This window comes from Eurosta solidaginis, chromosome 2 (genome assembly GCF_040869045.1).
Source record: "Eurosta solidaginis isolate ZX-2024a chromosome 2, ASM4086904v1, whole genome shotgun sequence".
NCBI classification, from domain to species: Eukaryota; Metazoa; Arthropoda; class Insecta; order Diptera; family Tephritidae; genus Eurosta; species Eurosta solidaginis.
The window spans coordinates 133692424-133705567 of record NC_090320.1 but is presented as its reverse complement, the minus strand read 5'-3'; the positions used below and the strand labels follow the sequence as shown (position 1 = coordinate 133705567).

Sequence of the window (13144 nt, the reverse complement as noted above, 5' to 3'; positions counted from 1 at the left end):
CCGCACCGATAGTGCGATATACAGTGTGCACACCATTGGCATTGACGATATTCAAACGTCCATCTTCGCGAACGGTAGCTATCTCCTTTTCCTACGTTGAAGTACCAGTGCATGGGGCTGCATCTCCGCTGCCATCAAATTTGTGGAAAATGTCACTTTGCGGTTTCTGCTTCAAAAGATCTTCAACTGCGCGCTTTACCTCTAGTATGCTTATACGATCATCCGCACCGCTAACGGCACAAAAATCATTTCCTATGAATTCCATGACCGGAGTGTCGCTATTAAAGGATTGCCTGTCACTGCACTGTGAGACAAACTCTCGAAAATTTTCCCGAATTAAATTACGCAGCTCACGATCTAATTTTTGGTAATTCGAATAGTGGCTGTAAATTTGGAATGACCTGCTTCTCGAGTATCTTATTCAATGAATTATACACGCCTGTACGTATTTTATCCTCATGCCTTACATCAAAATTTTTCATAATACGGCCAAGAAAATCCAATAATGTGCTGCTAACAAAGGGATGCTTACGTATTGAATGATACATTACTAAATTGCCCAGTTCCATGTTCATAATATTATCCTTGATTGGAGCAAAAAAAAAAAGGAGCCAGTCGTAAAATAATGATAGCTTAGCATTCGCCAATGCAATCGGATTTGTACAAGATGATATAAGCCAACCGATTAGGGCCCCCCGTGGGATAATATTCGAACAAAACATACCGTTTGCAGGATGTATTACATTTAGTATAAAGCGTATTAAATCCGAACGCAAACTATGTGATTCTGGTGTTGCGAAATATTCGTCCTGAAACCAGTCCTGATAGCGCTTTCGATTACCAAGTTTGACTGATGATGCCAGAAATGTTAGTCTTTTTTCGATTTCTGGAGTTAAACGGCTTTGCAAAAAAAAAAAAAAACCGCGACGGACAACTCTCACAACGATAGATAGTTAATTTCTTGGTTTTTGCTTCTTACGGCTTTTGAGGCCGGTGTTTTGACAATTTTTAGTTTATTCCTTGCGCTTCATCAGAGATTTCCATGATGGACATCCCAATCAATGATTAAAACTCTATTTAGACCGTGATCTCTTATGGCATATTGCGCAGCTATAGCAACATTATTGAATATACACAAACCATGGGGTACATACGGCTCGGCGTGACCAGGCGGGCGTACAATGCAAATACCGCTTCGGGCCTCACCCTTCAAAACTTTATCAACCACTTGCAATACCGAACCTGCCGCCATTGTAGCACCTTCAAAAGTTTTTGGATGAAAATAAACTGAATTATATTTTTCACCCATACCTTGCAATTCATCCTTATGGCTTATGCGTCGAATAAAATTTAGATGCGCACGCGTATGCGCTAAACAAATTTCATCTGTAGTTGCTGTACGTGGTGGCAGATGTTTCATGCGTTCCGTGAGTTGATAGTCTTGAGGCATTTCATGAATACGTTTAATGTGCTCGGGCTGTTCGGGATGACCCTCTTCGAAGGAGTTACTATGCTGAAGCATTAAATCATCATATACATAACAAACGCGTATTTGTGGAGAAAGCAATTTGGTTTCACTTTGTAAATACTTCAAGCGCTTCTCATTCTGTGCAACAATTTCTGGTGCTATAACCAGGGCAGTGTTTCTTGTAGGAAAACGTGCAGGCAGTGACTTACCGCCAATGAATAGGCGACTAATTTTATGCAACTTTGGCTGCGGATTAACATTATTCAGTTCTTCCATGGTATATATGGGCTGAATTTGCAAAGAGCGCCAATAAGAACGATGTGCATAAATGCAATTGAGTATTGCATCTTGTACAACTTCACGGGGTGGATCAAGTTTTTCTACTAGCCTTGGGCATGTCCCGCCCAAAAGGGTGCGTAGGGTGAGTGCTGCACCTTCTGCTAGCGAGTCCAAACAGTAACCACCTTCTAAAACCACAGCTACATGCGATTGCGACAATTTCATTAATGTACTTAACATATGCGGATAAAATGCTGGTGTGACTTCCATTTCGCCTTCCGGACAGCCTAAAGCTGCATCATAACCAGCCGATATAATAACCAATTCAGGTTGATATTCCACAGCAACCGGTATAAGTAACTGTTGAAAGATTGCCATGTAATCACCATTGCCCATTTTTGTTTTATTTAAGGGCACATTAAAATTATAACCCAAGCCATTGCCATAACCAATAGCATCAAAATCGGATTCCTTTAGATTGGCCAAAAAGGTGCCATGCTCAAAACGATGTATAGAAAAATAAGAACCCTTTGATCATTGTAGAAGAAACGTTGCGTACCCTGTCCATGATGTATGTATATCCCAATCGACAATTCTCATTTTGCTTAACTTCAAAATGTCTAAAGCGTATTGTGCTGCTATGGCCACATTGTTGAAGAAACAGTAACCGTTGAATAAATTTTCTTATAATCAACGTAAATTTAATGCAAATAAATTGTGTTTTGCTGGATTCTTAAATTTCTTTACGCAAAAATTGTGCACAAGAACCTTTCATCACCAATACCTGAAACGAGAAAAGACAAAAGTAAAGAAGTTAGAAAATGTACAAAACACTAAAAAACGGAACGATACCGGCATACTTACCCATCCACTGTTCTGGACCTCCACCACCAGTCACCTGAAAAAGAAAAGAAAATGTATTAAAAATCTGAAATAACATAAAACATAGTTATTGAAATAAAATTATTGCAAAATGTTTTACTACTTACCCTTGTGTCCAGCAACGCGTAAATTTCACATGAAGTGAAGAAAAACGGTAAAATAAATCTTTCGATTCATTTTTGTTTTTGCTTCACTCTCTATACTGGAATGTTCAACCAACGTAGGTATGTATGAATGATACATACAAGAAAACGAGAAACGGCAGAGTTGCCACGTTACCTAACGCGACCACCAAATGGACCGTTTCACAACGCCTCTGCCAGGTTGACCACGATCCAAATAAGAACATCGACAGTATTTGTGAGCATTAAATTTTATTCCATTTTATTTTATAACACTTCATACAACTCATAAGTACAAAAAAAAAAAAAAACAAATTCAAATGTCAAAAATTGACTGATTAATGCATCCGTTTGCGGTGCAGGGATAACGCAGCCGAAGACGTATACCGCTTTAGACAATCCCCGCACCGGTACGGGAAAAAGCCCATATGCCCATTCAAATGGGTAATTAAGCACGCGAACGAGCTTAGTGCCCGCTGGCACACCCGGCAACTAAACTGCCAATGAGGCACTGGATCCTGGTGCGGCCGCCGCACCCATAACACTCCCTCACACCCGCGGTAAAACGTGGAGTACCACGTCGTGGCCCTCCCGCGCACCCTCACGACAATGGGCGTCCGCCTAGCACGGAGCACCCCGGGGTCGGCGCACCGCAGCGCCTCCCTCACTGCATGCTGCAGAACCTCGACCGGCGCAAAACATGGCCAGGAGCCCCTTCGCCGCTCCGTATAGCGGATGTCCGCGACCACCTCAATGGGTTCCGCACCCTCATCCGCTGACTCCAGTGTCACATAGATGTACTGCCTTGGGTCCATTTGACACTGAAAAGGAAAGAAAATAGAAAACCCATTAGAAAAAATTATGAAAAATTCGTTAGGAACCCGTCATACTTACGGTTTACTTTACCAGCTTGAAACTTCTTTTGTAAATAACAAAGTGGTGGGGCTAATTTATCCACCACAATCCTGCATTACTGTATCCTGGAAAATTCCTGTTACGGGAAACCAACTGGATGGCAACCCGCAACCTAACAACGGCAGCCTCATTAGTGCTGTCCAACTAAGGGCGAATACCGAACACTCAATAGACAAAATCAGTACCGAAAATCGCAAAACCTCAAAATTGGGACTGACGTGTTTTTTTCTATTTTTTCACTCATATGGGCATCTCATGCAGTACCAACCAGGCATACACAACCAAAAAAAAAAAAGGAAAAAACAAAAAAAAACCTCTCTTTACACAAAAATTTCACATTTTTTTTACAAAGAATTTTTTTTTGATTTTTCCACCCTTTCCGTTTTTTGGGTACGGTTTTCTGGCGGGGGGCAGGACTTGTTGTTTTTCAACAACAAACAGTCATTATAAGGGCTCGGTACAAAACAATCCGAGTCCCGAAATAAAACAATCCCGACACGACAAAATCCCGAAATGGGAAAAGTTTACTGTTTCTACCGGCCTAGTGTGCTACTGCCCCAGTGACCTAGTTTTTTTTCAAGGGCAAGCAAATACATATATGTATATATATATACTCGCACACCACAAATTCACCATACCAACTGTCAGCTAACCAAGAAATACACGACAGAGTTGCATGGTACATTTAGCATAATGGTACGTGCAGATAGAACGCGTCGTGAAGAACGCATCGCCAATCCGGATGCAAGCACCGGCAGTTGGTACACTTTCAAGTTTAATTACGATTTTCGCTATTCATCATGTGCTGTCGCACAAAATTAAATCCATACCTTCGTGAGCCTCTCCGCTTCGATTTAAACTCGGTTTATTCCCCTATTCTAACGTACGTTTGTTAATAAAATAACACGCGTATCACGAAAACAGGTAATTTTGCGCGGGTGGCTTGGAATCACGTCCGCTCCAACCTCCCACACACCGCAACCTTGCTGGTTATGTTGAAATATATAAGCTGCTCGAAATCACAGCACTAACTACTTTGCAAAAACGCTCTCGTCACTCCACGTTATTTGACTAGTCATTTTACGGTGACAGGTTATATTCGTAGTCACATTTGCATGGGCGTGGGTAGGTGTGACCAGGTGTTTTGTAGGGTAATAATATAATACACAACTGACGAAATACATGCGCTGCAGTGAAAACGCGCATCACCCAACCAACCTCACGGCCACTCGCCCTGGCACATCCATAAAATGCCACAGTCGCCCTGAGAGCGACACGATACATTAGACGCTGGAACGGAGACCTCGGCCTCTTCGTCCAGTCCAGAAAAACCTAAACCAAAATAATGCGAGTCTGGAACGGAGACTTCGGCCTCTTCGTCCAACCAAACAAAAACAATGCGGATCTGGAACGGAGACCTCGGCCTCTCCGTCCAACAAAAAAAAAAAAATTTTTTTCTGCCAGTCTGGAACGGAGACCTCGGCCTCTTCGTCCAGCACTATTGACCTTCTACGTCATATCACTTATGGATCCTATCTATATCTAAGAATTATGTATGACCAAAGGCAAGAAATATTCACTTTCCTCCACTTCTAATGTTTATTTTTATCCTAGCTTAGGTGGCATGCTGCGCAAGTCGGGCAGGACTCCCGGCCACCCGCGACGCTGGCGAAATACGCGATTTTAGGTTGTTTAGTTTTAATGCACACGTTTTTTTTCTCGTTGCTTTTCAGCGGTCGGAGATCGGTGGGGGTAAAAACGATGTTGCGTATCGCAAGGGGGGCCGGCATGTTTAGGCAGGATGCCTAACTTTTTCCGCATCTGTCTGCGATCCCCCCAATGCAACCCTGCGAATCGATACTCGATACTCGAATTAATTTGTAACCACCCACACCCTCACCGCCACATGCATGTGCATGCATGTACATGTACGTGTATGTGTGTTTTTTGTCAGCACTCATGCATATGCATGTCGGGGTTGATGTGTGGGTGCCTTCCCCTCCAAAACGGAGGATTTTGCGGGTCAACGGTTGTAGCTTGCTATACAACCGGCCTCTTTGATTTCAACAGCCAACCAGCACGCATCTGCCGCCAACGGTCTCCACTGTTTTCCAGAATATATTCAGGTAATATTGTAACCAGGTTATATATATATTCACATAATAAAGTTCACCCATTATAACGAGGAAAATCCTCCCGTGTTCTTCTTTCTTTTCTATTGAGTGAATCATCCATTGAGCGAGATCGACCCTTGTGCGCCTACCCACTGCCCGTTTACGACGCACTCAGGCCGAACACTCCCACAAACCTCCCATATATGGAGAGGCGGTGGGGATAATATGCCATTGCAGAAGTTGATGAGCGTATTTAGATAATGCGTTCTCACGCGAATCTGTTATAACCGCCTGAAATTCAGATATCAGAGATCGTGAGGCTCCGACAAAGTTAGTTCCATTGTCGGAGTAAACATTTTTTTGGAATCCCCTCCTGGAGATAAACCGCGAGAATGCCGCAAGGAAGGATTGGGTGCTGAGGTCGGTTGTGGCTTCCAAATGTACATATGGCTTTCGTACTACAGCAGACAAACAGACAGACATAAACTTTTGATATACGGCACCCTTTACCTCTATAACTTTTGATGTGGAATGGTCCTGCAAAATCTACTCCGGTGTTGGTAAATGGTCGGGAAAATGTGGTACGTTCCTGAGGAAAATTCCCCATGAGTTGGGTTTGTACCCGTTTCTTATAGATCTTGCAGACCTTACAGTTGTGAAAAATGGACATTGTCATATTTTTAACCCTAGCAATCCAGTATTGGTTCTAATAAGCCTAAACATTTGTTGATTTTCTCCATGCAAAGAGATTTCGTGGATAAACTGAATTAAAAGGCGGGACAATTTGCATTTGAATGGTAAAATGATTGGATGGCATTCGTTATAGGGTAAGTCAAGAGACGCCCGTAAGCGAACACCAGCCCTAATGATGTCATCCTTATCTAAGAAAGGGTCAAGAGGAAGCACTTCGCTTTTAGAATCGACCGGTTTACCTGATTTCTACCGGAGCTACTTTTGTTTTTGCCAACAGCAAATTGATGAGAACTTGGTCGTTGTTTTCCCTTCGTAGGTATACCGCCGCGGCATACGCTTTATCTGATGCATCACAAAAACCGTGGATTTCCACTTTGTTGTGCGGGGAGAAGTTCCGTAGTAATTGGTGATACCAGGTTTTTCCCAAGATTTAGCGCATAGTGAACATCTGGTTGATGGTAGAGTTACCAGGGTCTGAAGCCGCACTGATAATATTCAATCAGCTGATTCACGGTGGGCTTCATTCAGTTGACCTTGTATTGCTATATTAAGAAGGCTGATTCCTCGACAGTTTGCGGGACCCCCTTTCTTGCGAACTGCTCAAATAACACTTGGATTCCAATCGGCGGACTGCACTCGTCCGACCATATTTTGCAAAGAAGCTGATGCATGCGCCTTACCAACTTCTTGCAGCCGTATTTGAATAGGTTAGGTTAGGTTTGGTGGTAGCTGCCCTGAGAGGTAAAACTCACTTGGACAACATGAAGTCCGTTGTGATACCACATACAGTAAAATAGCGGTGATTTAAATATACGTAGCTACTTACAGAATCCAATTACTTCGGCAGACCTCCTGCCATCCACTGGATAAGAAATTCACTGGAGTAGCACTGGATAGCATTTCATCCACAGCATCATTAATCGCAGCAACTTACGCTTGAAATACACTGCAGTGATCAGCCAACTTAAATTTGCGGCTCATATTTAGCTCTTGACGAAAAACCACCACCAACCTTTCCTTCGAATTTCGACCCATCCGTAAACAAGTTACCCGTTCCCCTGCCCCAGATGAATCCTCTTCCTCACTCCTCTCTCGGGGAATAGCTGGGGTGAAGGTTGTATAGGGTGCACTTATCGGCATAAAATAGTCCGTCCTGTCCGGGATAAAATCGAACATAATAAGAAGGTTAGGGTGTCCCAAGTCAGAAAGCCCATAGCCCATATCACGAAGCCTGACCAACTAGATAGGGTATCGAATTAAAGGTATTAATAAGGGTTTTAAAAGGGAGTGGCCCTTAGTTGTATATGTGAAGGCGTTTTCGAGATATCGACCAAAATGTGGACCAGGGTGACCCAGAACATCATCTAGCGGATACCGCTAATTTTTTATATATGATTTGTTATTTAAATGTCAAATTCTTAAAAATGTACAAATTTTTATTCAATTAGTTTCGTACTTCATGTTCGCTGTTTTCAAAATTTCAATTTTCATGTCGTTAAATTTTAATTTACATATGTAAATGCTCTTAAATATTTCTTATTGTAGATTTAAATTTTTTCAAATTAATGTCCATTTCATAATTTCAGGGTCAAACGTTGAACCGGCTGGTGTTGGCATATCCAATATTGCCCATGGCAAAGGGGCCCGCATGTTTAGGCCAGTGGCCAAATTAATTTCCTATCGGGTAGCCGCCCTCGACTTAACTATTTTTTCGTTTGTCAGCAAGGAACGGCTGACTTCCAATCGTCCTCTTGATCCAGCATTTTCTTTCGTTTAGAGCGAAAATTCGTGGTTCGGTGGCGATTTGGAAGTTGCCGTCGGCTCTGATTTAGTTTGCAATTCAACAAGTCACCAGCTGCTCTTGCGTTTGCCGAGTTTTCATCTTTGCATATTTCAAACATAATAAAACGTAAGTTCCTATTTCCTGCATTCTTGTGGTATTTATACATATAGACGAAATAAAGACTGATTTTAATTATTATACATATTTCTAGGTATAAATACTAACTATCGTGTTTTTATTTCTTTTCCGTAAAACACAATTGGTTTCATTCCCGCCAATTGTATCCAGCCAGATTTGGGACGGTCCGAGCCGTTGGAAACTACACGAGGTTTCAGACACAGTGCACCGTATAGTGCTATTACTTTCTGAAGGTATATTATTAGGCTTTTCCGGTCTAAGTTTTTTTTGTTTTTTTAAGTGCGAAATAAAATTACATTATTCCACTTTTCTAACCCAACGTTTCGCTAATAACTTTTTAGCATCATCAGGGGTATGTGTTTATTTGTTAAAACTGTTACAAACAACAAAATACAAAAAATGTTAAATTATATACAAAATATATTGAGTTTGATAAATCCGTGTGAAAAATCAACTAAAAACAGATAATAATACATAAATATTGCACCCTGCCGAGGGTTTTTCCTCTTTTGAAATTATTTAAAACTATTGTTTTTGAACATACCCCACTTTTGAAAAACATAAAAACATTGAACATTTATGGACAGTAAATCAATACCATCTTAACACTATGGTAATCTCGTCAATACTAAAAGCTATTTTCCTAAACACGTAATGTAAGCAGATGCTATATTTTCTGTATCTCCTTTCTTGTTAATCGTCTTTTCTCTTCTTTCCATGATTCCCAGGCTTTCTAAAGTGTATCTTGTTGTTTCTTTCCGTTCCCTGTCAATAATCTTCGCATTAGTAAAGTCAGCTGAGTGTCCACTTGATATTCTGTGTTGTGATAACGCTGTACTGTTCTTTTGTTTTCTTATATCCGCTTCATGTTCGCCCAGTCTAACACCTAAGGGACGCTTTGTTGTGCCAATATATATTTTGCCGCATTCGTCGTTTGGTTTTCCTTTGCAAGTAATTTCGTAAATGACGTTGTTTTGTTGATGGAGATCTACAGGACACTTTGTTCTTGTAAATATCGTTGACAAAGTGCGGTTTGACTTATAGGCAATTGTTGTGTTTGTTGTTTTTATTATGCTGTGTCCAATATTTTCGGTAAGTTTGGGTATGTATGTGACGCTGTAAAACTTTTCGCTGCTTTCGTTTCTAAATTTGTTCTTTTGTTAGGTTGGTTGCTGGATTTCATGATTTCTTGGTTTATCAGCTCTCGTATTAAATTATTAGGATAATTGTTGCTGCGTAAAATATTATAAATTTTTTGCATATTGGCACTATGAAAAGTTTTGTGGCTTAAGGTCAAAATTGTATGTATGAAATTGTTTGCTGTATTAATTTTATATTTGGTCGGCTGCGGGGAAAGGTAGTTTATTAAGCGTCCAGAAGAGGTAGGTTTTTTCTTTTATTTGGTTCCATTTTCCTAGAATTATTTTCGAGGCTAACATTGTTGGTATGTCAGTGAACAATGAAACGACATCAAAGGACACTAGAATATCATCATCACATAACCTTATATTGGCTAATCTATCTTTTAGGTTGAACGAATTCTTAACATTGTATTTTCCCGATATTAAAACTTGTAGAGTATCTCCAACGTACTTTGACAATTTGTAGCAGGGGACCATAACTGAAGAAACAATAGGACGTAAAAGCATTTCAGGCTTATGTATTTTTGGCAATCCATATATTCTAGGTGCCGAAGCGGCTGAGCAAATGAGTTGTTGTTTCTCTCTATAATTGATATGTTTGTTTTTGTAAAGATCGTCCACTATTCTGTTGTTTTTCTTTTGTAAAGTATTTGTAGGGTCAGTTCTTGTTCCTTTATAAGTGCTTTTGTCTTCGATTAGCTTACTCATTTGCTCTGTGTACTCAGTTTTATACATTGCTACAGTTTTATTTCCCTTGTCAGCCTCTGTTAAAACAATTGCGTTCTTGTATTTGCCGACGAACGCTTTCGCCTTATAAAATGCCGCTAATATAAATTTTTGGGCTTCATTATGATTAGTGTTACGCTTAAATTGGAGAATTCTATTGCTCACTCTGTTACGCGCGATTTCTTTATCCTTTTCGTTTTCTAATGATTGTATAATTTGTTCAATTTCGGCTATGATGTGTATAGGTGAATAATTTGATTTTGTTGTTGGTAATGTGAACTTTTTCCAAGTGACAATATCTATTTAACTTCGTTAGGGAAATCAATCGTTGTTTTATTTACGAACCAGTTATCGTTTGTTGTTATTTTAAGTTTCTTCATTTTTTCGTTCTTTAGTTTATTTATTTTCGACGTAAGTATAGTTCTCTTTCTTTCTTCGATCCTGCGACTGAGGAAACCTTGTTTATTGACAAATGTGTTAAATTCTACCTCATTAAAAGTATATTTTAATTGGTGTTGAGACTGATTTAATAGATCTTTTGTAAGCTTGGTGTTAATGTTGGTTTGCGTGATTTCTAAATTTAATATTTTCATCAGAAAACTTTGTTTTGACTTATCAATCTGTTGTCTTACCTTTTCAGAAGTGGTTTCAACGTGTGTGATTGAATTTGTTAGGTGATAAGGGATAAGTCCGTATCGTTTGCATTCTAAGAGAACTTTTAGATCTCCTTTATGCTTAGATAGTTTCTATATTTGTTTGCTGTAGTGTTTGAGGGATATGCATGCTAAATTTCCATGCTTATAGCTTATATGCTTGTGAAAATGCTCATTTTGGTTGGCTTTGTAAATATTGTTCGTAGCAGAAAAAATAAAGAGATTATTCGGCAGGCCTTCCGAGTTTGAATATCATGTATTTCCGACCAGTTCTTGTTGAATCTGAAGGTATATTATTAGGCTTTTGAGGTCAAAGTTTTTTTTTTTAAGTGCGAATTAAAATTACATTATTCCAATTTTCTAACCCAACGTTTCGCTAATAACTTTTTAGCATCATCAGGGGTATGTGTTTATTTGTTAAAACTGTTACAAACAACAAAATACAAAAAATGTTAAATTATATACAAAATATATTGAGTTTGATAAATCCGTGTGAAAAATCAACCAAAAACAGATAATAATACATAAAAAACCAACTTACAATATTGCACTCTGCCGAGGGGTTTTCCTCTTTTGAAATTATTTAAAACTATTGTTTTTGAACATACAACACTTTTGAAAAACATAAAAACATTGAACATTTATGGACAGTAAATCAATATCATCTTAACGCTATGGTAATCTCGTCAATACTAAAAGCTATTTTCCTAAACACGTAATGTAAGCAGATGCTATATTGTCTGTATCTTATTTCTTGTTAATCGTCTTTTCTCTTCTTTCAATGATTCTCAGGCTTTCTAAAGTGTATCTTGTTGTTTCTTTCGGTTCCCTGTCAATAATCTTCGCATTAGTATAGTAAGCTGAGTGTCCACTTGATATTATGTGTTGTGATAACGCTGTACTGTTCTTTTGTTTTCTTATATCCGCTTCATGTTCGCCCAGTCTAACGCATAAGGGACGCTTTGTGGTGCCAATATATATTTTGCCGCATTCGTCGTTTGGTTTTCCTTTGCAAGTAATTTCGTAAATGACGTTGTTTTGTTGATGGAGATCTACAGGACACTTTGTTCTTGGAAATATCGTTGACAAAGTACGGTTTGACTTATAGGCAAGTGTTGTGTTTGTTGTTTTTATTATGCTGTGATCAATATTTTCGGTAAGTAAAACTTTTTCGCTGCTTTCGTTTCTAAATTTGTTCTTTTGTTATGTTGGTTGCTGGATTTCATGATTTCTTGGTTTATTAGCTCTCGTATTAAGTTATTAGGATAATTGCTGCTGCGTAAAATATTATAAATTTTTTGTATATTGGCATTATGAAAAGTTTTGTGGCTTAAGGTCAAAATTGTATGTATGAAACTTTTTGCTGTATTAATCTTATATTTGGTCGGCTGCGAGGAAAGGTAGTTTATTAAGCGTCCAGAAGAGGTAGGTTTTGAATACCAGTCAAGAAAAAGGTTGTATTTCTCCCTATGGATGCAGACATCAAGAAAAGGTATTTTGGAGTTGGCTTCCATTTCCATTGTAAATTGCAGTTTTTTGTGATATTTATTCAGAATATCTAGAATAATGTTCGCGTCGTTACGTTTAGTTATATCCAAGAGATCGTCCACATATTTACATATAAATTTTATGTCTATGTCAAATCGTTGCTTAAGTTCCAAAATAGCATTGTCAACGATTGTAGGTGAAATTGGATTGCCCATAGGCATTCCAAACGTTTGCGTATAAAGCTTATTATCAAATATAAAATAATTATTATCTTTAAGGCAGAAATCTAATATCTCCTGGAATTTCGGCTTTGGAATATTGGTTTTTTCTTTTATTTGGTTCCATTTTCCTAGAATTATTTTCGAGGCTAACATTGTTGGTATGTTAGTGAACAATGAAACGACATCAAATTACACTAGAACTTCATCATCACATAACCTTATATTGGCTAATCTATCTTTTAGATTAAAGGAATTCTTAACATTGTATTTTTCCGATATTAAAGCTTGTAGAATATCTCCAACGTACTTTGACAATTTGTAGCAGGGGATTATTACTCTCATTTGATTCTGGAGAAAATTATGCTAGCTGCAGAAGTTAACCGCTCTGAAAAAATAATCTATACACGCATGCAATTAGTGGCTTACGACATTGACATCATGGGCCTAAACACCCGCGCCGTAGGTTCTGCTTACTCCAAACTGGAAAAGAAGCGGAAAAGATGGGTTTCATGTTGAATAA

General features: G+C 39.0%; 1 pseudogene; it reads right to left on the bottom strand.

Annotated features, from left to right (window-relative positions):
• Positions 1 to 659: 659 nt before the first annotated feature.
• LOC137241654 (histone deacetylase 6-like) lies at positions 660 to 12624 on the bottom strand (annotated as a pseudogene).
• Positions 12625 to 13144: the final 520 nt, after the last annotated feature.